We start from the raw sequence: 26689 nt of genomic DNA, 5'->3' as shown, positions 1-26689 counted from the left end.
CATCCAGAGAAGATATCTACACATACTAGGATATTTGCATACACTCCTACCTTGGTAGCTGTATGTCGTCAATCTGCCGTCTCTGAAACGGGTAGAGAGGCCTAGGTGTCGCTTTCTTAGGGACTTTTACTGTTTTACCTGGGTTGTGCTGTGCACAGATGAGGCATGATTGTAAAAGTTTCGCGGCTGCGCAACTGAAGCCAGGAGCGATCCAGAAGGCATCTACCATGGCACACATGTTACTTTTTGAGGTGTAATTGGGGCCATGTGCTGCTTGCGCCATGATTGGGAACAGGGACTTTGGTGGGCACATTTTATCCTTATTCTCCCATACTCCATTTGAGTTCAGCTCAGCTCCCAGTCTCCCCCGGTGTACCTTCTCTGTTTGGGCAGCCTTTTGCTGGAGGGATTTCAGGACATCTAGACCCAATGTGGCTGGAATACGCTGACTCCCCGCCACCGTCCACTGCTCTCTCTAGGCCGCCTTGTGCTATTTTAGCAGCCTCGTTCGCCCTTCTATTGCCCTCTACCTCCACGGAGTCACCTTTGTGTGTGCTTTTACCTTGACAATGCCAACCTGGACTGGTAACATCAATGCCTCCATCAATTGTTTCACCAGCTCTGCATTTTTAATGGGCTTCGAATCTGTGAAAATATTAGCGACTTTACCTGCAGCGGCTCTACACGCCTCAGTGAGTGCCTTCAACTCTGCCTCCTGCGCCGACATGTGAGGAGAGAGTGGTTCCGCTCGGATTACCTCATGTGAGGATACTACTGCATATCCAGTGTAGAATCGTCCATCCTGGTGGTATCTGGGGCCATCTACAAAAAAGAAACTCAAAGTCTGCATTAGGAACAGGTTTTTCATGAATGTGTGCAAACCCAACTGTCTCCTGACTCATCAGTTCTATGCAGACATGTTCATGCGTCATGTCAAAGTATCCTTCCTCACTTGCCAATACGGTCACCAATTCCCCCTTTTCTGAATCCACAGGCAGTAGGGTGGCTGGATTCAGAACGTTACATCTTTTGAGGAGTGACATACTCAGGAATTAGTAGAGCACACTCAAGTCGGAGCTGTCTGGCCATAGACAGATGTTTTGGTTGAACTTGTAGGAGTATGGCATGGATGTCATGTGGGGAATAGATTGTCAAAAGAAACGTCAGTGTCATCTCACATGCCTTCCCTATTACGTCTCCACTTTTTTCCTTGTGCTCCAGCATACATGACAGGTCGTTTTATTGTCCTTGTTTGCTCAATTTCTTTAGCTACCTTAAGGAGGTCTTTCGGATCTACATGTCTCCATTCAGGTCTGGCTGTCTGTACTGCGTCTCGTAAGTCTTTGTTCATACCGTCAATGAATGCATTCACCAGTATTCTAACATCAAGTGGGTTTATGCAAATGTACCCCATGTCTGCCCATTTCAGCTGTAACCGTCCAAGGTATATCTCTACTCTCTCTCCTCTTTGCTGTGTCACATTAGTCAGGAGTACAGACTGCTCTGATTGTTCCACTGCAGCCCATTGTCTTAGTGACTCACAGTACGTCTCCCCAGATCGTGCAGATTTATCATCCATGCCCCAAGCCTGATTCTTTGTCACATCTGTGTGTGTCTTAATTATATGATCTAGTGCGTCACCTGCCTTTAAACTCACCAACCTCTCTAGGTCTGCCCAGGTACACTTATATGTCTGCTGTACTTCCTTTATGTGTCTGTAAAACGGGAATGGTTGGTCTTCAGGGGCAGGCAGCTGCTTCAGCAAAGCTAGCTGGTCAGAGGGGCTCCAGGGATAATACACCTGTATCTTTCTTATTCTAGTCACACTTCTAGGTCCTGCTGGGGTTGGCCGTCTGATGTCTACTGTCAGCTTACTCCTCAAGGGCCAATGTCCCTACTACCCACTATCCACACTATTATTATGTCAGCTTCTTATGATCTTGTCTGGATAGGATTTAGTGCAATTCTCTTAGGTCAGTAGCACAGGTCACACAAGTAGCTATTCAGTCTGGGTTTGTCTGAGTCTGACCACAGTGTTTACAAGTCCATCTGTTTTGTCTGGGTCTCTGGTTACACTTTGTCAATCAAACATTCATAATACACCTTCCACACTGCTGCACATTCTCAAGCATCATTTATTCACTTGCTATTTTCTTCCCTTGTCTGTGCCTTTTTGTACATCCAAACATTCACACTCTGGTATTTTTGCCTTTTTCAATGTTTGTCCCACTTGTTTTACTGCTTCCTTCCTTCTCTGTCTCTTGTAATTTGACACAATTTGCTATACAAATCAATCACACAACTAGAAGCAGGTTCAAACACATTAATGACCAAGCAATCACTTACAATTCCCTTCTAAATTAGGCACCATATCTTACTTTTAACTTCCAATCTTCAATTAAGTACTGTTGCTTTAAAATGCACAAATCTTTCAGCTTGTACCTTACGTATAGAATTACAGAGAATTTTGAGCACAGCTCACACTCAGCAGAGATAAGAGCGAAGGGAGAAGAAACTACGCAGCTCCATCCTTCACCCCTCCCGTCAGAATGCAGCGTCGTCCTTCACAGAATTCTGTAGTTCTTTAGACTTATCAAAATCAATTTCTACAAAGAAACTCAAAATCACGGGATTTCACTGTAAGGGCAGATAACTGTATAATGAGATTAACCATGCCTTGCCCTTTTTCTGGCCAAATGCATTCAGGAAACTTTACAATGTAATGCCACATATAACACGAACTATATCATTACTCAATTCATTCAGTCTCAGATGTAGATTTGAAATATCTATAACGCATCTGTCCGGGATTCCACCACAACTAGAAAGGTCACAAATCTCTTGACACAAAAATGATGTGTGATGATTCATTCATACGTGCTCATTCACTGATTTTTTTTTTTTTTTTTTACTCAATTACTCATCTCTCATCTTATTCAGAGGTTCTCATAGACATATATACAAGGATTCACACAGCCTGACTATCTTGCACTTTGGATTTGATTAATACTTTTTCCAGGTTCTTTGCTGCACTACTTCCATATCTATCCTCAATTATATCACATAACCGATTTCCTTCTTCAGGTGTCTTTCCCTGACTGTTCCCCATCTTATCTTTTATTCTTATCCTGTCTCTCTTGTTGTCTTCCTGTTAGTCCCCTGCCTTAGGTGGTGTATTGGGTAAGCTCAAGACTAGGCTCTACTATACCTCGTTACCTTCTTCCTAAGGTGCTAACAGGCTAAATGGAGTGTCTGTTCCTCGGTGTACTACGTGTTTCGTGTACTTATATGCTATGTAGCATCCGAACAGAAATACTCCCACAACACACAGGATTATAAATAAAGTGTCCATCTACTGGGGTTCTTCAGTCATATCCTGTCACAGGCTCATTTCACGGTCCTGTGCTCATTCGGTCACACTCTTATCTGTCACAAGGTTTATTCGTAAAGGGTGTTGATTTAAGCTTAGGCGGTGACCTCCCCGAAAGGACGCTGTCACATGACCCAGTTAGGCAATATCACCACTCTTTGAACGAATACCTACTGTGCAGCTTATTTTTCTACTTTCCACAGCCTTTCAAATCAAAGTAGCCATTCAACAACCTCCTCTATTCCTAGTGCGGAACCGTCTATTGTGAAAAACTTGTCCGTCCGGGCTGTGCAGTATGAACTGTTCACCCAGCCTTATATTCCGTAATGTCAGACCTCTCCCATTTTGATTTGCATCAGCTCTTTTTCTAAAAATAGCTGTGCACACACAGAACCTACAGTAACCTCTCATTCGAGCAGAAATTACATATGCGTGTCACACCCGATTTCCTCAGAGTTCTTATATAGACCTGATTTTACGGCCCCCTCCTCTACTAGATTCCCCTTTATACGGACCTTAGTTATAATGATAGATTATGAAGAGCAGAGAAGAGAAAAATTGATCTCTTACCTGGCCAGGTGTTTAGGTCTGCTGTTCACAATTTCATCAGTAACTGGAGTGGTCTGTAGATCGGGTAGTCTTGGAGAGGTGCCTATATCAGGTCCCTGTTTCGGGCGCCAGGAAACTGTCGGGATCCCTCAGATTACTCTTTCATCTGAAGGACCGATGTTCTTGGGTGTGAAGCATCATATGTCTCTAATTAAATCAGCTCCGTGGAGAAGAACTACACAGACACCAGCTGTATGGTACAACTCAGGATGCCTCCAAGACGCCTCTGGCTTATCAGTTAGGCTTCCGTCTTTTATAGTAAAGAATTTAAACATTTTACAGACATGCGCAGTACAAATGATTTTACAACTTGTTTTAGACAAAGAAAGTCATTTAGGCGAAAAAGCAGAGGTATTTGACCTTGGTTCACAAGGGAGATGTCTGAGACATGTCCTTGAAGAACAGATAAGGTTTTAAACAAGAGAATGCAACATAGACAGAACTCAATTTAACTCCTTCAGTTCCTATCAGAAGCATGACATTAGGCGTTGATATTAAAGCTTTTGACGTTGACTCTTTGTTCTCAATGGCGCGTCATGACCACAGCAACCTTTCGCAGCCGGTTTCTGTAGTGTAGTGGTTATCACGTTCGCCTAACACGTGAAAGGTCCCCAGTTCGAAACTGGGCAGAAACACGCTGTTACCCTTTGGTATCCAAGCTTTTGACTTTCAGTTCTTGATCTCGATTGCTTGTTGTCACCACAGTAAGCGCTTGCATCCGGTTTCTGTAGTGTAGCGGTTATCACGTTCGCCTCACACGCGAAAGGTCCCCAGTTCGAAACTGGGCAGAAACACAGCTTTTTCTCTTGGAAAACGATCTTTTTGACTTTCAGTGCTTCTTCTTTATTGCTTGCCAAGACCACAACATCTTTTGTTTGTTTGAATCTGTTGGTTTCTGTAGTGTAGCGGTTATCACGTTTGCTTTACACGCAAAAGGTCCTCAGTTCGAAACTGGGCAGAAACACAACGTTCCTCTTGCAAACTAGTGCTTTTGACAATGAGTGCTTGATCTTTAATGCTTGCCATGACCACAGTAAACGCTCTTGTCTGGTTTCTGTAGTGTAGTGATTGTCCTGTTTGCCATCCTCCTGAAAGTTCCCTGTTTCGATCCCGGGCAGAAACATGTGGCTTTTCTTTATTTTGATCACAAACGTATATTGTTGGCTTAATTAGCCTTAGTTAGCATATTCTATTGCTGGTTTAATGAGCATTACTTTTACCAATGTGATTATTTCTACCCGTTTTTGCTTTTGGCAAGCATGTGTGTTTTTGACAGTGTCTAAGTGTTCCTAATTCAAGTAACACCTGATAGGATCAAGGTGCGAAAGCAGGCATCTAGGTGCTTTTTCTTTTTGGCTTTTGGACAAAGGCATGAGAATGTTTTGTGGAGCATGGTTTTGTTTCCCTGTTTGTTCTTTTTCTCCAATAGCCTGACAAATGAAAGGTTCCTGTGTTGCAAAATGCACTTTGTCATGTCTTCAGACATAGAGGAAGATCTCTTGACTTTGGCTGGCTGTTTTTTTCTTTTTCAAGTTCATTTCAGCATGTTTAAACATCTTTAGCTTTGCATGGAGTTTCTGAAGTGTAGTGGTTGTCACGTTCACCTTACACGCGAACGGTCCCCAGTTCGAAACTGGATAGAAGCATGACGTTAGGCGTTGTTATTAAAGCTTTTGACGTTGAGTCTTTGTTCTCGATGGCTCGTCATGACCACAGTAACCTTCCGCAGCCGGTTTCTGTAGTGTAGTGGTTATCACGTTCGCCTAACACGCGAAAGGTCCCCAGTTCGAAACTAGGCAGAAACACGCTGTTACCCTTTGGTATCCAAGCTTTTGACTTTCAGTTCTTGATCTCGATTGCTTGTTGTCACCACAGTAAGCACGTGCATCCGGTTTCTGTAGTGTAGCGGTTATCACGTTCGCCTCACACGTGAAAGGTCCCCAGTTCGAAACTGGGCAGAAACACAGCTTTTTCTCTTGGAAAACGATCTTTTTGACTTTCAGTGCTTGTTCTTTATTGCTTGCCATGACCACAGCATTTTTTGCTTGTTTGAATCGGTTGGTTTCTGTAGTGTAGCGGTTATCACGTTCGCTTTACACGCGATAGGTCCTCAGTTAGAAACTGGGCAGAAACACAGCTTTTCTCTTGCAAACTAGCGCTTTTGACAATGAGTGCTTGATCTTTAATGCTTGCCATGACCACAGTAAATGCTCTTGTCTGGTTACTGTAGTGTAGTGATTATCCTGTTTGCCATTGTCGGGATCCCTCAGATATCTCTTTCTTCTGAAGGACCGATGTTCTTGCGTGTAAGACACCATATGTCTCTAATTGATTGCTCCGTCGAGAAGGATAACACAGACACAAGCTGTATAATACCACTCTGGATGCCTGCCAAGACGCCTCTGGCTTATCAGTTAGGCTTCCATCTTTTATAGCAAAGAATTTAAACATTTACAGACATGCGCAGTATAAAAAATGATTTCACAACTTGTTTTCTACAAAGAATGTCATGTAGGCTAAAAAGCAGGAGTATTTGACCTTGGTTCACAAGGGAACAGAAAAGATAAGTTTTAAACAAGAAAATGCAACATAGACAGAACTCAATTTAACTCCTTCAGTTCCTATCATTCCCCCCTTTGACATCTTTATTCTTCACAATCTGGAACACTGGATCCTGCAACGACAGCTGATAGTGCCCTATTCACCAGGTACTATCCCAGGCCGACGGGTTGCCCGAGGGAGACAGGTATCTTCTTTTACCCTCTCCATCCCCCAGTTACTAAGGCCATGTCTGTCATCACAAGAGTACGCTCCTTCATGCCAGAAATGAGATGTCAACCTAAAACCCCTACTGGTAACCATTTATATGCATTGTCTCCACATATCCAGTACATGTCACTAGGTAGGTCCCATAGGGCTGAATGTTGTAATACCAGTCTATGAACCAAATCTATGAACGCAGATACATTCTGAAGCATACACCAATTTGGAAGTTGTCCTAAAGGGCTACAATAGCCTACATCGGGATTTCCACAGGTGGGAATTCCTTTCTCATATCCAGATGACTCGTTGCAAGGTATATTACCTGAAATATTAAAACAAGTTTCATTAGTGCCCTGGGGAAATAATTTGGAATACTCCCAGGACGTGTTATGCAACCTTCTTTCTAGCAGTATTGGTTTGAAGGCATCAGTAGAGTGGGAAGTTACATTAAAACTAACTTGTAGGCCATACATTGGAATTTGCCCCAGGTAGGTTAATCGAGTTCTATTCCTGGGTACCCGAGCCCCCCCTTTATATGCCAGATATTGAAGGTGTGCATTACTTCCTGAAAGGTTACCCTGCCACCAAGGGTATCCTACCCATCCCACAATAGGTATTCCAACAGTTGTGTTCCATAACTTCACATTATTTGTGGCATTATTAGCAAGTGTATCAGAACAACTGGTCCAGGCAAATAATTCCTCGGGTGGCACAGGAATAACAAGGAACGGAATACTAGTGGCTGATACTGGTGAATGTGTGCAGATTCAGCAATCTGCTGGAGGCTGAGTGTCATTTAACCAATCATTCAGTAATTTTTCATGATGTTGTATAAACTTATTATTCAAGGACATTGGAGAATTTAGACTGTCCCACGCAGCTACCATTATTACAGATAATGCAACAAAACTAAACCAAAACATTATGCACTCTTATGCTTTGTTAATTCCTGTGGCTAGTTTGCAATGTGATGCGTGGATCCAGGTTGGTCGTCCTTCCAACTTAACAGAAGTAGGCGTTGTCAGGAGTACTTGGTAAGGTCCCTGATATCGGGGTTCAAGGGTCTTTCTGGAGTGTTTCTTGACATATACGTAATCACCAGGTTGCAGACAGTGAGTTCCTTCCACACTATCTGGATCTGGAATGGAAGAGAAAACTAGAGAATGCATTTGAGTTAAATGCTTTTGCAACTGGATTACATAACTTGTCAAATTATCCACATTGAGTGTTAAGACCTGTGGGTAGTACAACCCTGTGTTTGGTGGTCTTCCAAACAGTATCTCGAAGGGTGACAGTTTAGCTTTCCCCGTGGGTGTGTACCCTACTGAGAATAATGCTAATGGGAGACACTCTGGCCATGGTCTATGGGTCTGCTCCATGGTTTTCTGTATTTTCATTTTTAGTGTCCCGTTCATTCTTTCTACCTTCCCTGAACTCTGTGGGTGGTAGGGTGTATGAAATGCTTGTTCTACACCTATCATTTGCATTACATTTTGCATTACCTCAGCAGTAAAGTGTGTACCTCTGTCTGATTCAATTGTTTCAGGGACACCGAATCGTGGTACTAGTTCCATCACCAGTTTCTTTGCAGTAGCTCGAGCTGTAGCCGTTTTCACCGGGTAGGCCTCTGGCCATCCAGAGAAGAGATCTACACATACTAGGATATTTGCATACACTCCTACCTTGGTAGCTGTATGTCGTCAATCTGCCGTCTCTGAAATGGGTAGAGAGGCCTAGGTGTCGCTTTCTTAGGGACTTTTACTGTTTTACCTGGGTTGTGCTGTGCACAGATGAGGCATGATTGTACAAGTTTCGCGGCTGCGTAACTGAAACCAGGAGCGATCCAGAAGGCATCTACCATGGCACACATGTGACTTTTTGAGGTGTGATTGGGGCCATGTGCTGCTTGCGCCATGATTGGGAACAGGGACTTTGGTGGGCACATTTTATCCTTATTCTCCCATACTCCATTTGAGTTCAGCTCAGCTCTCAGTCTCCCCTGGTGTACCTTCTCTGTTTGGGCAGCCTTTTGCTGGAGGGATTTCAGGACATCTAGACCCAATGTGGCTGGAATACGCTGACTCCCCGCCACCGTCCACTGCTCTCTCTAGGCCGCCTTGTGCTATTTTAGCAGCCTCGTTCGCCCTTCTATTGCCCTCTACCTCCACGGAGTCACCTTTGTGTGTGCTTTTACCTTGACAATGCCAACCTGGACTGGTAACATCAATGCCTCCATCAATTGTTTCACCAGCTCTGCATTTTTAATGGGCTTCGAATCTGTGAAAATATTAGCGACTTTACCTGCAGCAGCTCTACACGCCTCAGTGAGTGCCTTCAACTCTGCCTCCTGCGCCGACATGTGAGGAGAGAGTGGTTCCGCTCGGATTACCTCATGTGAGTATACTACTGCATATCCAGTGTAGAATCGTCCATCCTGGTGGTATCTGGGGCCATCTACAAAAAAGAAACTCAAAGTCTGCATTAGGAACAGGTTTTTCATGAATGTGTGCAAACCCAACTGTCTCCTGACTCATCAGTTCTATGCAGACATGTTCATGCGTCATGTCAAAGTATCCTTCCTCACTTGCTAATACGGTCACCAATTCCCCCTTTTCTGAATCCACAGGCAGGAGGGTGGCTGGATTCAGAACGTTACATCTTGTGAGGAGTGACATACTCAGGAATTAGTAGAGCACACTCAAGTCGGAGCTGTCTGGCCATAGACAGATGTTTTGGTTGAACTTGTAGGAGTATGGCATGGACGTCATGTGGGGAATAGATTGTCAAAAGAAACGTCAGTGTCATCTCACATGCCTTCCCTATTACGTCTCCACTTTTTTCCTTGTGCTCCAGCATACATGACAGGTCGTTTTATTGTCCTTGTTTGCTCAATTTCTTTAGCTACCTTAAGGAGGTCTTTCAGATCTACATGTCTCCATTCAGGTCTGGCTGTCTGTACTGCGTCTCGTAAGTCTTTGTTCATACCGTCAATGAATGCATTCACCAGTATTCTAACATCAAGTGGGTTTATGCAAATGTACCCCATGTCTGCCCATTTCAGCTGTAACCGTCCAAAGTACATCTCTACACTCTCTCCTTTTTGCTGTGTCACATTAGTCAGGAGTACAGACTGCTCTGATTGTTCCACTGCAGCCCATTGTCTTAGTGACTCACAGTACGTCTCCCCAGATCGTGCAGATTTATCATCCATGCCCCAAGCCTGATTCTTTGTCACATCTGTGTGTGTCTTAATTATATGTCCTAGTGCGTCACCTGCCTTTAAACTCACCAACCTCTCTAGGTCTGCCCAGGTACACTTATATGTCTGCTGTACTTCCTTTATGTGTCTGTAAAACAGGAATGGTTGGTCTTCAGGGTCAGGCAGCTGCTTCAGCAAAGCTAGCTGGTCAGAGGGGCTCCAGGTACAATACTCCTGCATCTTTCTTATTCTAGTCACACTTCTAGGTCCTGATGGGGTTGGTCGTCTGATGTCTACTGTCAGCTTACTCCTCAAGGGCCAATGTCCCCACTACCCACTATCCACACTATTATGTCAGCTTCTTATGATCTTGTCTGGATAGGATTTAGTGCAATTCGCTTAGGTCAGTAGCACAGGTCACACAAGTAGCTATTCAGTCTGGGTTTGTCTGAGTCTGACCACAGTGTTTACAAGTCCATCTGTTTTGTCTGGGTCTCTGGTTACACTTTGTCAATCAAACATTCATAATACACCTTCCATACTGCTGCACATTCTCAAGCATCATTTATTCACTTGCTATTTTCTTCCCTTGTCTGTGCCTTTTTGTACATCCAAACATTCACACTCTAGTATTTTTGCCTTTTTCAATATTTGTCCCACTTGTTTTACTGCTTCCTTCCTGCTCTGTCTTTTGTAATTTGACACAATTTGCTATACAAATCAATCACACAACTAGAAGCAGGTTCAAACACATTAATGACCAAGCAATCACTTACAATTCCCTTCTAAATTAGGCACCATATCTTACTTTTAACTTCCAATCTTCAATTAAGTACTGTTGCTTTAAAATGCACAAATCTTTCAGCGTGTACCTTACGGATAGAATTACAGAGAATTTTGAGCACAGCTCACACTCAGCAGAGATAAGAGCGAAGGGAGAAGAAAAACTGCGCAGCGCCATCTTTCCTCCCTCCCGTCAGAATGCAGCGTCGTCCTTCACAGAATTCTGTAGTTCTTTAGACTTATCAAAATCAATTTCTACAAAGAAACTCAAAATCACGGGATTTCACTGTAAGGGTAGATAACTGTATAATGAGATTAACCATGCCTTGCCCTTTTTCTGGCCAAATGCATTCAGGAAACTTTACAATGTAATGCCACATATAACACGAACTATATCATTACTCAATTCATTCAGTCTCAGATGTAGATTTGAAATATCTATAACGCATCTGTCCGGGATTCCACCACAACTAGAAAGGTCACAAATCTCTTGACACAAAAATGATGTGTGATGATTCATTCATACGTGCTCATTCACTGATTTTTTTTTTTTTTTTTTTATACTCAATTACTCATCTCTCATCTTATTCAGAGGTTCTCATAGACATATATACAAGGATTCACACAGCCTGCCTATCTTGCACTTTGGATTTGATTAATACTTTTTCCAGGTTCTTTGCTGCACTACTTCCATATCTATCCTCAATTATATCACATAACCGGTCTCCTTCTTCAGGTGTCTTTCCCTGACTGTTCCCCATCTTTCTATCCTGTTTCTCTTGTTTCTTCCTGTTAGTCCCCTGCCTTAGGTGGTGTATTGGGTAAGCTCAAGACTAGGCTCTACTATACCTCGTTACCTTCTTCCTAAGGTGCCAACAGGTTAAACGGGGTGTCTGTTCCTCCTTGTACTACGTGTCTCGTGTACTTATATGCTAGGTAGCATCCGAACAGTAACACTCCCACAACACACAGGATTGTAAACAAAGTATCCATTTATCGGGGTTCTTCAGTCATATCCTGTCACAGGCTCATTTCGTGGTCCTGTGCTCATTCGGTCACACTCTTATCTGTCACAAGGTTTATTCGTAAAGGGTGTTGATTTAAGCTTAGGCGGTGACCTCCCCGAAAGGACGCTGTCACATGACCCAGTTAAGCAATATCACCACTCTTTGAACGAATACCTACTGTGCAGCTTATTTGTCTACTTTCCACAGTCCTTCAAATCAAGGCAGTCACTCAACAACCTCCTCTATTCCTAGTGCGGAACCGTCTATTGTGAAAAACTTGTCCGTCCGGGCTGCGCAGTATGAACTGTTCACCCAGCCTTATATTCCGTAATGTCAGACCTCTCAACATGTCACTCAATGGGACATGTGTATTCAATGCTAACAATACCCACCACTGTTCTCCCTTCTTGAAGTGATGAAACTTTTTATGTTTGTGTCTGGGGTTGTCCCTGCAAATGTCCAATCACCATACCCGTTATGATTTGCATCAGTTCTTCTCCTAAAAATAGCAGTACACAGGCAGAATCTGCAATAGCCTCTCATTCGGACAGGAATTACATATGCGTGTCACACCCGATTTCCTCAGAGTTCTTATATGGACCTGATTTTATGGCCCCCTCCTCTACTAGATTCCCCTTGATACGGACCTTAGTTATAATGATAGATTATGAAGAGCAGAGAAGAGAAGAATTGATCTCTTACCTGGCCAGGTGTTTAGGTCTGCTGTTCACAATTTCATCAGTAACTGGAGTGGTCTGTAGATCGGGTAGTCTTGGAGAGGTGCATATATAAGGTCCCTGTTTCGGGCGCCAGGAAACTGTCGGGATCCCTCAGATATCTCTTTCTTCTGAAGGACCGATGTTCTTGGGTGTAAGGCACCATATGTCTCTAATTGATTGCTTCGTCGAGAAGGATAACACAGACACAAGCTGTATAATACCACTCGGGATGCCTGCCAAGACGCCTCTGGCTTATCAGTTAGGCTTCCATCTTTTATAGCAAAGAATTTAAACATTTACAGACATGCGCAGTATAAAAAATGATTTCACAACTTGTTTTCTACAAAGAAAGTCATGTAGGCTAAAAAGCAGGAGTATTTGACCTTGGTTCACAAGGGAACAGAAAAGATAAGTTTTAAACAAGAAAATGCAACATAGACAGAACTCAATTTAACTCCTTCAGTTCCTATCACCATCCTCCTGAAAGTTCCCTGTTTTGATCCCGGGCAGAAACATGTGGCTTTTCTTTATTTTGATCACAAATGTATATTGTTGGCTTAATTAGCATTAGTTAGCATATTCTATTGCTGGTTTAATGAGCATTACTTTTACAAATGTGATTATTTCTACCCGTTTTTGCTTTTGGCAAGCATGTGTATTTTTGACAGTGTCTAAGTGTTCCTAATTCAAGTAACACCTGATAGGATCAAGGTGCGAAAACAGGCATCTAGGTGCTTTTTCTTTTTGGCTTTTGGACAAAGGCATGAGAATGTTTTGTGGAGCATGGTTTTGTTTCCCTGTTTGTTCTTTTTCTCCAATAGCCTGACAAATGAAAGGTTCCTGTGTTGCAAAATGCACTTTGTCCTGTCTTCAGACATAGAGGAAGACCTCTTGACTTTGGCTGGCTGTTTTTTTCTTTTTCAAGTTCATTTCAGCATGTTTAAACATCTTTAGCTTTGCATGGAGTTTCTGAAGTGTAGTGGTTGTCACGTTCACCTCACGCTCTGACGGTCCCCAGTTCAAAACTGGATAGAAGCATGACATTAGGTGTTGATATTAAAGCTTTTGACGTTGAGTCTTTGTTCTCGATGGCTCATCATGACCACAGTAACCTTCCTCAGCCGGTTTCTGTAGTGTAGTGGTTATCACTTTCGCCTAACACGCGAAAGGTCCCCAGTTCGACACACGCTGTTACCCTTTGGTATCCAAGCTTTTGACTTTCAGTTCTTGATCTCGATTACTTGTTGTCACCACAGTAAGCGCTTGCATCCGGTTTCTGTAGTGTAGCGGTTATCACGTTCGCCTCACACGTGAAAGGTCCCCAGTTCGAAACTGGGCACAAACACAGCTTTTTCTCTTGGAAAACGATCTTTTTCTCTTGGAAAACGATCTTTTTGACTTTCAGTGCTTGTTGTTTATTGCTTGCCATGACCACAGCATTTTTTGTTTATTTATATCGGTTGGTTTCTGTAGTGTAGCGGTTATCACTTTTGCTTTACACGCGAAAGGTCCTCAGTTCGAAACTGGGCAGAAACACAGCGTTCCTCTTGCAAACTAGCGCTTTTGACAATGAGTGCTTGATCTTTAATGCTTGCCATGACCACAGTAAACGCTCTTGTCTGGTTACTGTAGTGTAGTGATTGTCCTGTTTGCCATCCTCCTGAAAGTTCCCTGTTTTGATCCCGGGCAGAAACATGTGGCTTTTCTATATTTTGATCACAAATGTATATTGTTGGCTTAATTAGCATTAGTTAGTATATTCTATTGCTGGTTTAATGAGCATTACTTTTACCAATGTGATTATTTCTACCCGTTTTTGCTTTTGGCAAGCATGTGTGTTTTTGACAGTGTCTAAGTGTTCCTAATTCAAGAAACACCTGATAGGAACAAGGTGCGAAAGCAGGCATCTAGGTGCTTTTTCTTTTTGGCTTTTGGTCAAAGGCATGAGAATGTTTTGTGGAGCATGGTTTTGTTTCCCTGTTTGTTCTTTTTCTCCAATAGCCTGACAAATGAAAGGTTCCTGTGTTGCAAAATGAACTTTGTCCTGTCTTCAGACATAGAGGAAGACCTCTTGACTTTGGCTGGCTGTTTTTTTCTTTTTCAAGTTCATTTCAGCATGTTTAAACATCTTTAGCTTTGCATGGAGTTTCTGAAGTGTAGTGGTTGTCACGTTCACCTCACACGCGAACGGTCCCCAGTTCGAAACTGGATAGAAGCATGACATTAGGCATTGATATTAAATCTTTTGACGTTGAGTCTTTGTTCTCGATGGCTCGTCATGACCACAGTAACCTTCCGCAGCCAGTTTCTTTAGTGTAGTGGTTATCACGTTCGCCTAACACGCGAAAGGTCCCCATTTTGAAACTTGGCAGAAACACGTTGTTACCCTTGGGTATCCAAGCTTTTGACTTTCAGTTCTTGATCTCGATTACTTGTTGTCACCACAGTAAGCGCTTGCTTCCGGTTTCTGTAGTGTAGCGGTTATCACGTTCGCCTCACACGCGAAAGGTCCCCAGTTCGAAACTGCGCAGAAACACAGCTTTTTCTCTTGGAAAACGATCTTTTTGACTTTCAGTGCTTGTTCTTTATTGCTTGCCATGACCACAGCATTTTTTGTTTGTTTGAATCGGTTGGTTTCTGTAGTGTAGTGGTTGTCACGTTTCCTTTACACGCGAAAGGTCCTCAGTTCGAAATTGGGCAGAAACACAGCGTTCCTCTTGCAAACTAGCGCTTTTGACAATGAGTGCTTGATCTTTAATGCTTGCCATGACCACAGTAAACGCTCTTGTCTGGTTACTGTAGTGTAGTGATTGTCCTGTTTGCCATCCTCCTGAAAGTTCCCTGTTTTGATCCCGGGCAGAAACATGTGGCTTTTCTTTATTTTGATCACAAACGTATATTGTTGGCTTAATTAGCCTTAGTTAGCATATTCTATTGCTGGTTTAATGAGCATTACTTTTACCAATGTGATTATTTCTACCCGTTTTTGCTTTTGGCAAGCATGTGTGTTTTTGACAGTGTCTAAGTGTTCCTAATTCAAGTAACACCTGATAGGATCAAGGTGCGAAAGCAGGCATCTAGGTGCTTTTTCTTTTTGGCTTTTGGACAAAGGCATGAGAATGTTTTGTGGAGCATGGTTTTGTTTCCCTGTTTGTTCTTTTTCTCCAATAGCCTGACAAATGAAAGGTTCCTGTGTTGCAAAATGCACTTTGTCCTGTCTTCAGACATAGAGGAAGACCTCTTGACTTTGGCTGGCTGTTTTTTTCTTTTTCAAGTTCATTTCAGCATGTTTAAACATCTTTAGCTTTGCATGGAGTTTCAGAAGTGTAGTGGTTGTCACGTTCACCTCACACGCGAACGGTCCCCAGTTCGAAACTGGATAGAAGCATGACATTAGGTGTTGATATTAAAGCTTTTGACGTTGAGTCTTTGTTCTCGATGGCTCGTCATGACCACAGTAACCTTCCGCAGCCGGTTTCTGTAGTGTAGTGGTTATCACGTTCGCCTAACACGCGAAAGGTCCCCAGTTCGAAACTGGGCAGAAACACGCTGTTACCCTTTAGTATCCAAGCTTTTGACTTTCAGTTCTTGTCTCGATTGCTTGTTGTCACCACAATAAGCACTTGCATCCGGTTTCTGTAGTGTAGCGGTTATCATGTTCGCCTAACACGTGAAAGGTCCCCAGTTCGAAACTGGGCAGAAACACAGCTTTTTCTCTTGGAAAATGATCTTTTTGACTTTCAGTGCTTGTTCTTTATTGCTTGCCATGACCACAGCATTTTTTGTTTTTTTGAATCGGTTGGTTTCTGTAGTGTAGCGGTTATCACATTCGCTTTACACGAGAAAGGTCCTCAGTTCGAAACTGGGCAGAAACACAGCGTTTCTCTTGCAAACTAGCGCTTTTGACAATGAGTGCTTGATCTTTAATGCTTGCCATGACCACAGTAAACGCTCTTGTTTGGTTACTGTAGTGTAGTGATTGTCCTGTTTGCCATCCTCCTGAAAGTTCCTTGTTTTGATCCCGGGCAGAAACATGTGGCTTTTCTTTATTTTGATCACAAACGTATATTGTTGGCTTAATTAGCCTTAGTTAGCATATTCTATTGCTGGTTTAATGAGCATTACTTTTACCAATGTGATTATTTCTACCCATTTTTGCTTTTGGCAAGCATATGTGTTTTTGACAGTGTCTAAGTGTTCCTAATTCAAGTAAGACCTGATAGGATCAAGGTGCGAAAGCAGGCATCTAGGTGCTTTTTCTTTTTGGCTTTTGGACAAAGGCATGAGAATGTTTTGTGGAGCATGGTTTTGTTTCCCTGTTTGTTCTTTTTCTCCAATAGCCTGACAAATGAAAGGTTCCTGTGTTGCAAAATGCACTTTGTCCTGTCTTCAGACATAGAGGAAGACCTCTTGACTTTGGCTGGCTGTTTTTTTCTTTTTCAAGTTCATTTCAGCATGTTTAAACATCTTTAGCTTTGCATGGAGTTTCTGAAGTGTAGTGGTTGTCACGTTCACCTCACACGCGAACGGTCCCCAGTTCGAAACTGGATAGAAGCATGACATTAGGCGTTGATATTATAGCTTTTGACGTTGAGTCTTTGTTCTCGATGGCTCGTCATGACCACAGTAACCTTACGCAGCCGGTTTCTGTAGTGTAGTGGTTATCACGTTCGCCTAACACGCGAAAGGTCTCCAGTACGAAACTTGGCAGAAACACGCTGTTACACTTTGGTATCCAAGCTTTTGACTTTCAGTTCTTGATCTCGATTGCTTGTTGTCACCACAGTAAGCACTTGCATCCGGTTTCTGTAGTGTAGCGGTTATCACGTTCGCCTCACATGCGAAAGGTCCTCAGTTCGAAACTGGGCCGAAACACAGATTTTTCTCTTGGAAAATGATCTTTTTTACTTTCAGTGCTTGTTCTTTATTGCTTGCCATGACCACAGCATTTTTTGCCTTTTTGAATCGGTTGGTTTCTGTAGTGTAGCGGTTATCACGTTCGCATTACACGCGAAAGGTCCTCAGTTCGAAACTGGGCAGAAACACAGCATTTCTCTTGCAAACTAGCGCTTTTGACAATGAGTGCTTGATCTTTAATGCTTGCCATGACCACAGTAAACGCTCTTGTCTGGTTACTGTAGTGTAGTGATTGTCCTGTTTGCCATTCTCCTGAAAGTTCCCTGTTTTGATCCCGGGCAGAAACATGTGGCTTTTCTTTATTTTGATCACAAACGTATATTGTTGGCTTAATTAGCCTTAGTTAGCATATTCTATTGCTGGTTTAATGAGCATTACTTTTACCAATGTGATTATTTCTACCCGTTTTTGCTTTTGGCAAGCATGTGTGTTTTTGACAGTGTCTAAGTGTTCCTAATTCAAGTAACACCTGATAGGATCAAGGTGCTGTCGGGAACCCTCAGATTACTCTTTCATCTGAAGGACCGATGTTCTTAGGTGTGAAGCACCATATGTCTCTAATCAATTGCTCCGTCGATAAGGATAACACAGACACGGGCTGTATAATACCACTCGGGATGCCTGCCAAGACACCTCTGGCTTATCAGTTAGGCTTCCGTCTTTTATAGTAAAGAATTTAAACATTTACAGACATGCGCAGTACAAATGATTTCACAACTTGTTTTCTACAAAGAAAGTCACTTAGGCGAAAAAGCAGAGGTATTTGACCTTGGTTCACAAGGGAGATGTCTGAGACATCTCCTCGAAGAACAGATAAGGTTTTAAACAAGAGAATGCAACATAGACAGAACTCAATTTAACTCCTTCAGTTCCTATCATTCCCCCCTTTGACATCTTCATTTTCCACAATCTGGAACACTGGATCCTGCAACAACAGCGGATAGTGGCTCGTTCACCAGGTACTATCCCAGGCCGACGGGTTGCCCAAGGGAGACAGGTCTTCTACCTTCTCCATCCCCCAGATACTGAAGCCACGTCCATCATTGCAAGAGTATGCTCCTTCATGCCAGAAATGAGATGTCAATCTAGGACTCAAAGGAATAATAGTTAAATTCTTGTTGTTTACAGTCAAACTTCCTTATCTATTTCTACATCTTTTCTTGCATACAGAGATACACCAAAAAACAAGTTTCAATAGCACATATATTACGAAGATACAAACAACAATACGTAATAGACTTAGTATAATCCCAGTTATCCAGCCTCCAATACCCTTAAACCAATTAGCTGGATTAAGAAAGGAGAATGTATCTGACCACCAACTATCCTTAGTACGATCATTGTCTTTATCGTACTGATCTCTAAGTTTTTGAACATCCTCTATTTTCAATTTTAACTTTATAATGCTTTTGGGATCTATATAATGACAGCAAGCTGGTCCGATGACTTGACACATACCTCCTTGCGCTGCAGTTAAATAATCTAATACTATGGTATGCTGATTAGTGGCTATGATGAGCTGATTTTGGACAGCAACGGTGGTGTTCGATATATCCAATATATCCCATATTTGGTCATCTAAGTAATCTGTAGCCCTGACTAATTTATCCCACATTTGAGTAATCATAGGATAAATAAAAATAGAACTGACAATTTTATTAGCCACACTCATCTGCACTATATGTGGTCTCCCAGAGAGGCGAGGTGTATTGTCAGCAGCTCTTTTGTACAACGTGTGTTTAGGTATGCTCTGAGTATTCAACTGGTCATTCGGAATAACAAAGGTAGCTGGAGTCAAACGACCCAGAGTACAAGCACCTTTTACCCCTACTGGCAACCACTTATATGCATTGTCTCCACATATCCAGTACATGTCACTAGGTAGGTCCCATAGGGTTGAATGTTGTAATACCAGTCTATGAACTAAATCTATGAGCGCAGATACATTCTGAAGCATACACCAATTTGGAAGTTGTCCTAAAGGGCTACAATACCCTACATCGGGATTTCCACAGGTGGGAGTTCCTTTCTCATATCCAGATGACTCATTGCAAGGTATATTACCTGAAATATTAAAACAAGTTTCATTGTTGCCCTGGGGAAATAAATTGGAATACTCCCAGGACGTGTTATGCAACCTTCTTTCTAGCAGTATTGGTTTGAAGGCATCAGTAGAGTGGGAAGTTACATTAAAACTAACTTGTAGGCCATACATTGGAATTTGCCCCAGGTAGGTTAATCGAGTTCTATTCCTGGGTACCCAAGCCCCCCCTTTATATGCCAGATATTGAAGGTGTGTATTACTTCCTGAAAGATTACCCTGCCACCAAGGGTATCCTACCCATCCCACAATAGGTATTCCAACAGTTGTGTTCCATAACTTCACATTATTTGTGGCATTATTAGCAAGTGTATCAGAACAACTGGTCCAGGCAAATAATTCCTCGGGTGGCATAGGAATAACAAGGAACGGAATACTAGTGGCTGATACTGGTGAATGTGTGCAGATCCAGCAATCTGCTGGAGACTGAGTGTCATTTGACCAATCATTCAGTAATTTTTCATGATGTTGTATAAACTTATTATTCAAGGACATTGGAGAATTTAGATTGTCCCACGCAGCTACCATTATTACAGATAATGCAACAAAACCAAACCAAAACATTATGCACTCTTATGCTTTGTTAATTCCTGTGGCTAGTTTGCAATGTGATGCGTGGATCCAGTTTGGTCGTCCTTCCAACTTAACAGAAGTAGGCGTTGTTAGGAGTACTTGGTAAGGTCCCTGATATCGGGGTTCAAGGGTCTTTCTAGAGTGTTTCTTGACATATACGTAATCACCAGGTTGTAGACAGTGAGTTCCTTCCACACTATCTGGATCTGGAATGAAAGAGAAAACTAGAGAATGCATTTGAGTTAAATGCTTTTGCAACTGGATTACATAACTTGTCAAATTATCCACATTGAGTGTTAAGACCTGTGGGTAGTACAACCCTGTGTTCGGTGGTCTTCCAAACAGTATCTCGAAGGGTGACAGTTTAGTTTTCCCCGTGGGTGTGTACCTTACTGAGAATAATGCTAATGGGAGACACTCTGGCCATGGTTTATGGGTTTGTTCCATGGTTTTCTGTATTTTCAATTTTAGTGTCCCGTTCATTCTCTCTACCTTCCCTGAACTCTGTGGGTGGTAGGGTGTATGAAATGCTTGTTCTACACCTATCATTTGCATTACATTTTGCATTACCTCAGCAGTAAAGTGTGTACCTCTGTCTGATTCAATTGTTTCAGGGACACCGAATCGTGGTACTAGTTCCATCACCAGTTTCTTTGCAGTGGCTCGAGCTGTAGCCGTTTTCACCGGGTAGGCCTCTGGCCATCCAGAGAAGAGATCTACACATACTAGGATATTTGCATACACTCCTACCTTGGTAGCTGTATGTCGTCAATCTGCCGTCTCTGAAACGGGTAGAGAGGCCTAGGTGTCGCTTTCTTAGGGACTTTTACTGTTTTACCTGGGTTGTGCTGTGCACAGATGAGGCATGATTGTACAAGTTTCGCGGCTGCGCAACTGAAGCCAGGAGCGATCCAGAAGGCATCTACCATGGCACACATGTGACTTTTTGAGGTGTGATTGGGGCCATGTGCTGCTTGCGCCATGATTGGGAACAGGGACTTTGGTGGGCACATTTTATCCTTATTCTCCCATACTCCATTTGAGTTCAGCTCAGCTCCCAGTCTCCCCCGGTGTACCTTCTCTGTTTGGGCAGCCTTTTGCTGGAGGGATTTCAGGACATCTAGACCCAATGTGGCTGGAATACGCTGACTCCCCGCCACGTCCACTGCTCTCTCTAGGCCGCCTTGTGCTATTTTAGCAGCCTCGTTCGCCCTTCTATTGCCCTCTACCTCCACGGAGTCACCTTTGTGTGTGCTTTTACCTTGACAATGCCAACCTGGACTGGTAACATCAATGCCTCCATCAATTGTTTCACCAGCTCTGCATTTTTAATGGGCTTCGAATCTGTGAAAATATTAGCGACTTTACCTGCAGCGGCTCTACACGCCTCAGTGAGTGCCTTCAACTCTGCCTCCTGCGCCGACATGTGAGGAGAGAGTGGCTCCGCTCGGATTACCTCATGTGAGGATACTACTGCATATCCAGTGTAGAATCGTCCATCCTGGTGGTATCTGGGGCCATCTACAAAAAAGAAACTCAAAGTCTGCATTAGGAACAGGTTTTTCATGAATGTGTGCAAACCCAACTGTCTCCTGACTCATCAGTTCTATGCAGACATGTTCATGCGTCATGTCAAAGTATCCTTCCTCACTTGCCAATACGGTCACCAATTCCCCCTTTTCTGAATCCACAGGCAGGAGGGTGGCTGGATTCAGAACGTTACATCTTTTGAGGGTGACATACTCAGGAATTAGTAGAGCACACTCAAGTCGGAGCTGTCTGGCCATAGACAGATGTTTTGGTTGAACTTGTAGGAGTATGGCATGGATGTCATGTGGGGAATAGATTGTCAAAAGAAACGTCAGTGTCATCTCACATGCCTTCCCTATTACGTCTCCACTTTTTTCCTTGTGCTCCAGCATACATGACAGGTCGTTTTATTGTCCTTGTTTGCTCAATTTCTTTAGCTACCTTAAGGAGGTCTTTCAGATCTACATATCTCCATTCAGGTCTGGCTGTCTGTACTGCGTCTCGTAAGTCTTTGTTCATACCGTCAATGAATGCATTCACCAGTATTCTAACATCAAGTGGGTTTATGCAAATGTACCCATGTCTGCCCATTTCAGCTGTAACCGTCCAAGGTATATCTCTACTCTCTCTCATCTTTGCTGTGTCACATTAGTCAGGAGTACAGACTGCTCTGATTGTTCCACTGCAGCCCATTGTCTTAGTGACTCACAGTACGTCTCCCCAGATCGTGCAGATTTATCATCCATGCCCCAAGCCTGATTCTTTGTCACATCTGTGTGTCTTAATTATATGATCTAGTGCGTCACCTGCCTTTAAACTCACCAACCTCTCTAAGTCTGCCCAGGTACACTTATATGTTTGCTGTACTTCCTTTATGTGTCTGTAAAACGGGAATGGTTGGTCTTCAGGGGCAGGCAGCTGCTTCAGCAAAGCTAGCTGGTCAGAGGGGCTCCAGGGATAATACACCTGTATCTTTCTTATTCTAGTCACACTTCTAGGTCCTGATGGGGTTGGTCGTCTGATGTCTACTGTCAGCTTACTCCTCAAGGGCCAATGTCCCCACTACCCACTATCCACACTATTATGTCAGCTTCTTATAATCTTGTCTGGATAGGATTTAGTGCAATTCTCTTAGGTCAGTAGCACAGGTCACACAAGTAGCTATTCAGTCTGGATTTGTCTGAGTCTGACCACAGTGTTTACAAGTCCATCTGTTTTGTCTGGGTCTCTGGTTACACTTTGTCAATCAAACATTCATAATACACCTTCCATACTGCTGCACATTCTCAAGCATCATTTATTCACTTGCTATTTTCTTCCCTTGTCTGTGCCTTTTTGTATATCCAAACATTCACACTCTGGTATTTTTGCCTTTTTCAATATTTGTCCCACTTGTTTTACTGCTTCCTTCCTTCTCTGTCTTTTGTAATTTGACACAATTTGCTATACAAATCAATCACACAACTAGAAGCAGGTTCAAACACATTAATGACCAAGCAATCACTTACAATGACCAAACAATCACTTACAATTCCCTTCTAAATTAGGCACCATATCTTACTTTTAACTTCCAATCTTCAATTAAGTACTGTTGCTTTAAAATGCACAAATCTTTCAGCGCGTACCTTACGGATAGAATTACAGAGAATTTTGAGCACAGCTCACACTCAGCAGAGATAAGAGCGAAGGGAGAAGAAAAACTGCGCAGCGCCATCCTTCCCCCCTCCCATCAGAATGCAGCGTCGTCCTTCACAGAATTCTGTAGTTCTTTAGACTTATCAAAATCAATTTCTACAAAGAAACTCAAAATCACGGGATTTCACTGTAAGGGCAGATAACTGTATAATGAGATTAACCATGCCTTGCCCTTTTTCTGGCCAAATGCATTCAGGAAACTTTACAATGTAATGCCACATATAACACGAACTATATCATTACTCAATTCATTCAGTCTCAGATGTAGATTTGAATTATCTATAACGCATCTGTCCGGGATTCCACCACAACTAGAAAGGTCACAAATCTCTTGACACAAAGATGATGTGTGATGATTCATTCATACGTGCTCATTCACTGATTTTTTTTTATTTTTTTTTTTTTTTTTACTCAATTACTCATCTCTCATCTTATTCAGAGGTTCTCATAGACATATATACAAGGATTCACACAGCCTGCCTATCTTGCACTTTGGATTTGATTAATACTTTTTCCAGGTTCTTTGCTGCACTACTTCCATATCTATCCTCAATTATATCACATAACCGATTTCCTTCTTCAGGTGTCTTTCCCTGACTGTTCCCCATTTTATCTTTTATTCTTATCCTGTTTCTCTTGTTGTCTTCCTGTTAGTCCCCTGCCTTAGGTGGTGTATTGAGTAAGCTCAAGACTAGGCTCTACTATACCTCGTTACCTTCTTCCTAAGGTGCTAACAGGCTAAATGGAGTGTCTGTTCCTCGGTGTACTACGTGTTTTGTGTACTTATATGCTATGTAGCATCCGAACAGAAATACTCCCACAACACACAGGATTGTAAACAAAGTGTCCATCTATCGGGGTTCTTCAGTCATATCCTGTCACAGGCTCATTTCGTGGTCCTGTGCTCATTCTATCACACTCTTATCTGTCACAAGGTTTATTCGTAAAGGGTGTTGATTTAAGCTTAGGCGGTGACCTCCCCGAAAGGACGCTGTCACATGACCCAGTTAGGCAATATCACCACTCTTTGAACGAATACCTACTGTGCAGCTTATTTGTCTACTTTTCACAGTCCTTCAAATCAAGGCAGTCACTCAACAACCTCCTCTATTTCTAGTGCAGAATCGTCTATTGTGAAAAACTTGTCCGTCCGGGCTGCGCAGTATGAACTGTTCACCCAGCCTTATATTCCGTAATGTCAGACCTCTCCCATTTTGATTTGCATCAGCTCTTTTTCTAAAAATAGCTGTGCACAGACAGAACCTACAGTAACCTCTCATTCGAGCAGAAATTACATATGCGTGTCACACCCGATTTCCTCAGAGTTCTTATATGGACCTGATTTTACGGCCCCCTCCTCTACTAGATTCCCCTTTATACGGACCTTAGTTATAATGATAGATTATAAAGAGCAGAGAAGAGGAAAATTGATCTCTTACCTGGCCAGGTGTTTAGGTCTGCTGTTCACAATTTCATCAGTAACTGGAGTGGTCTGTAGATCGGGTAGTCTTGGAGAGGTGCCTATATCAGGTCCCTGTTTCGGGCGCCAGGAAACTGTCGGGATACCTCAGATTACTCTTTCATCTGAAGGACCGATGTTCTTAGGTGTGAAGCATCATATGTCTCTAATCAATTGCTCCGTCGAGAAGGATAACACAGACGCGGGCTGTATAATACCACTCGGGATGCCTGCCAAGACGCCTCTGGCTTATCAGTTAGGCTTCCGTCTTTTATAGTAAAGAGTTTAAACATTTACAGACATGCGCAGTACAAATGATTTCACAACTTGTTTTCTACAAAGAAAGTCACTTAGGCAAAAAAGCAGAGGTATTTGACCTTGGTTCACAAGGGAGATGTCTGAGACATCTCCTCGAAGAACAGATAAGGTTTTAAACAAGAGAATGCAACATTGACAGAACTCAATTTAACTCCTTCAGTTCCTATCAGTGCGAAAGCAGGCATCCAGGTGCTTTTTCTTTTTGGCTTTTGGACAAAGGCATGAGAATGTTTTGTGGAGCATGGTTTTGTTTCCCTGTTTGTTCTTTTTCTCCAATAGCCTGACAAATGAAAGGTTCCTGTGTTGCAAAATGCACTTTGTCCTGTCTTCAGACATAGAGGAAGACCTCTTGACTTTGGCTGGCTGTTTTTTTCTTTTTCAAGTTCATTTCAGCATGTTTAAACATCTTTAGCTTTGCATAGAGTTTCTGAAGTGTAGTGGTTGTCACGTTCACCTCACACGCGAACGGTCCCCAGTTCGAAACTGGAAAGAAGCATGACATTAGGCGTTGATATTAAAGCTTTTGACGTTGAGTCATTGTTCTCGATGGCTCGTCATGACCACAGTAACCTTCCACAGCCGGTTTCTGTAGTGTAGTGGTTATCACGTTAGCCTAACACGCGAAAGGTCCCCAGTTCAAAACTGGGCAGAAACACGCTGTTACCCTTTGGTATCCAAGCTTTTGACTTTCAGTTCTTGATCTTGATTGCTTGTTGTCACCACAGTAATCGCTTGCATCCGGTTTCTGTAGTGTAGCGGTTATCACGTTCGCCTCACACGTGAAAGGTCCCCAGTTCGAAACTGGGCAGAAACACAGCACTTTCTCTTGGAAAACGATCTTTTTGACTTTCAGTGCTTGTTCTTTATTGCTTGCCATGACCACAGCATTTTTTATTTGTTTGAATCGGTTGGCTTCTGTAGTGTAGCGGTTATCACGTTCGCTTTACACGCGAAAGGTCCTCAGTTCGAAACTGGGCAGAAACACAGCGTTCCTCTTGCAAACTAGTGCTTTTGACAATGAGTGATTGATCGTTAATGCTTGCCATGACCACAGTAAACGCTCTTGTCTGGTTACTGTAGTGTAGTGATTGTCCTGTTTGCCATCCTCCTGAAAGTTCCCTGTTTTGATCCCGGGCAGAAACATGTGGCTTTTCTTTATTTTGATCACAAACGTATATTGTTGGCTTAATTAGCCTTAGTTAGCATATTCTATTGCTGGTTTAATGAGCATTACTTTTACCAATGTGATTATTTCTACCCGTTTTTGCTTTTGGCAAGCATGTGTGTTTTTGACAGTGTCTAAGTGTTCCTAATTCAAGTAACACCTGATAGGATCAAGGTGCGAAAGCAGGCATCTAGGTGCTTTTTCTTTTTGGCTTTTGGACAAAGGCATGAGAATGTTTTGTGGAGCATGGTTTTGTTTCCCTGTTTGTTCTTTTTCTCCAATAGCCTGACAAATGAAAGGTTCCTGTGTTGCAAAATGCACTTTGTCCTGTCTTCAGACATAGAGGAAGACCTCTTGACTTTGGCTGGCTGTTTTTTTCTTTTTCAAGTTCATTTCAGCATGTTTAAACATCTTTAGCTTTGCATGGAGTTTCTGAAGTGTAGTAGTTGTCACGTTCACCTCACACGCGAACGGTCCCCAG

The 26689-nt window shown here is 42.7% G+C and overlaps 10 non-coding genes across 10 annotated transcripts; all 10 read left to right on the top strand.

Moving 5' to 3' along the window:
- Positions 1–4541: 4541 nt before the first annotated feature.
- TRNAV-AAC (transfer RNA valine (anticodon AAC)) lies at positions 4542–4614 on the top strand. The gene has a single exon. It is a non-coding gene; the product is annotated as a tRNA-Val (tRNA).
- An 86-nt stretch (positions 4615–4700) lies between these two features.
- TRNAV-CAC (transfer RNA valine (anticodon CAC)) lies at positions 4701–4773 on the top strand. Its single transcript has one exon. It is a non-coding gene; the product is annotated as a tRNA-Val (tRNA).
- A 97-nt stretch (positions 4774–4870) lies between these two features.
- Positions 4871–4943, top strand: TRNAV-UAC (transfer RNA valine (anticodon UAC)). Its single transcript has one exon. It is a non-coding gene; the product is annotated as a tRNA-Val (tRNA).
- A 768-nt stretch (positions 4944–5711) lies between these two features.
- Positions 5712–5784, top strand: TRNAV-AAC (transfer RNA valine (anticodon AAC)). Its single transcript has one exon. It is a non-coding gene; the product is annotated as a tRNA-Val (tRNA).
- An 86-nt stretch (positions 5785–5870) lies between these two features.
- TRNAV-CAC (transfer RNA valine (anticodon CAC)) lies at positions 5871–5943 on the top strand. Its single transcript has one exon. It is a non-coding gene; the product is annotated as a tRNA-Val (tRNA).
- Positions 5944–13913: 7970 nt separating this feature from the next.
- TRNAV-UAC (transfer RNA valine (anticodon UAC)) lies at positions 13914–13986 on the top strand. The gene has a single exon. It is a non-coding gene; the product is annotated as a tRNA-Val (tRNA).
- Positions 13987–15924: 1938 nt separating this feature from the next.
- TRNAV-AAC (transfer RNA valine (anticodon AAC)) lies at positions 15925–15997 on the top strand. Its single transcript has one exon. It is a non-coding gene; the product is annotated as a tRNA-Val (tRNA).
- Positions 15998–17422: 1425 nt separating this feature from the next.
- On the top strand, positions 17423–17495 carry TRNAV-UAC (transfer RNA valine (anticodon UAC)). Its single transcript has one exon. It is a non-coding gene; the product is annotated as a tRNA-Val (tRNA).
- Positions 17496–25784: 8289 nt separating this feature from the next.
- On the top strand, positions 25785–25857 carry TRNAV-CAC (transfer RNA valine (anticodon CAC)). The gene has a single exon. It is a non-coding gene; the product is annotated as a tRNA-Val (tRNA).
- A 97-nt stretch (positions 25858–25954) lies between these two features.
- On the top strand, positions 25955–26027 carry TRNAV-UAC (transfer RNA valine (anticodon UAC)). The gene has a single exon. It is a non-coding gene; the product is annotated as a tRNA-Val (tRNA).
- The last annotated feature ends 662 nt before the right edge of the window (positions 26028–26689 follow it).

Source organism: Dendrobates tinctorius, unplaced genomic scaffold, assembly GCF_039654945.1.
Source record: "Dendrobates tinctorius isolate UK_male_01 unplaced genomic scaffold, ASM3965494v1 ptg000332l, whole genome shotgun sequence".
NCBI lineage: Eukaryota > Metazoa > Chordata > Amphibia > Anura > Dendrobatidae > Dendrobates > Dendrobates tinctorius.
Note: the sequence above shows the minus strand (reverse complement) of the source record. Positions and strands in the feature narration are given on the sequence as shown.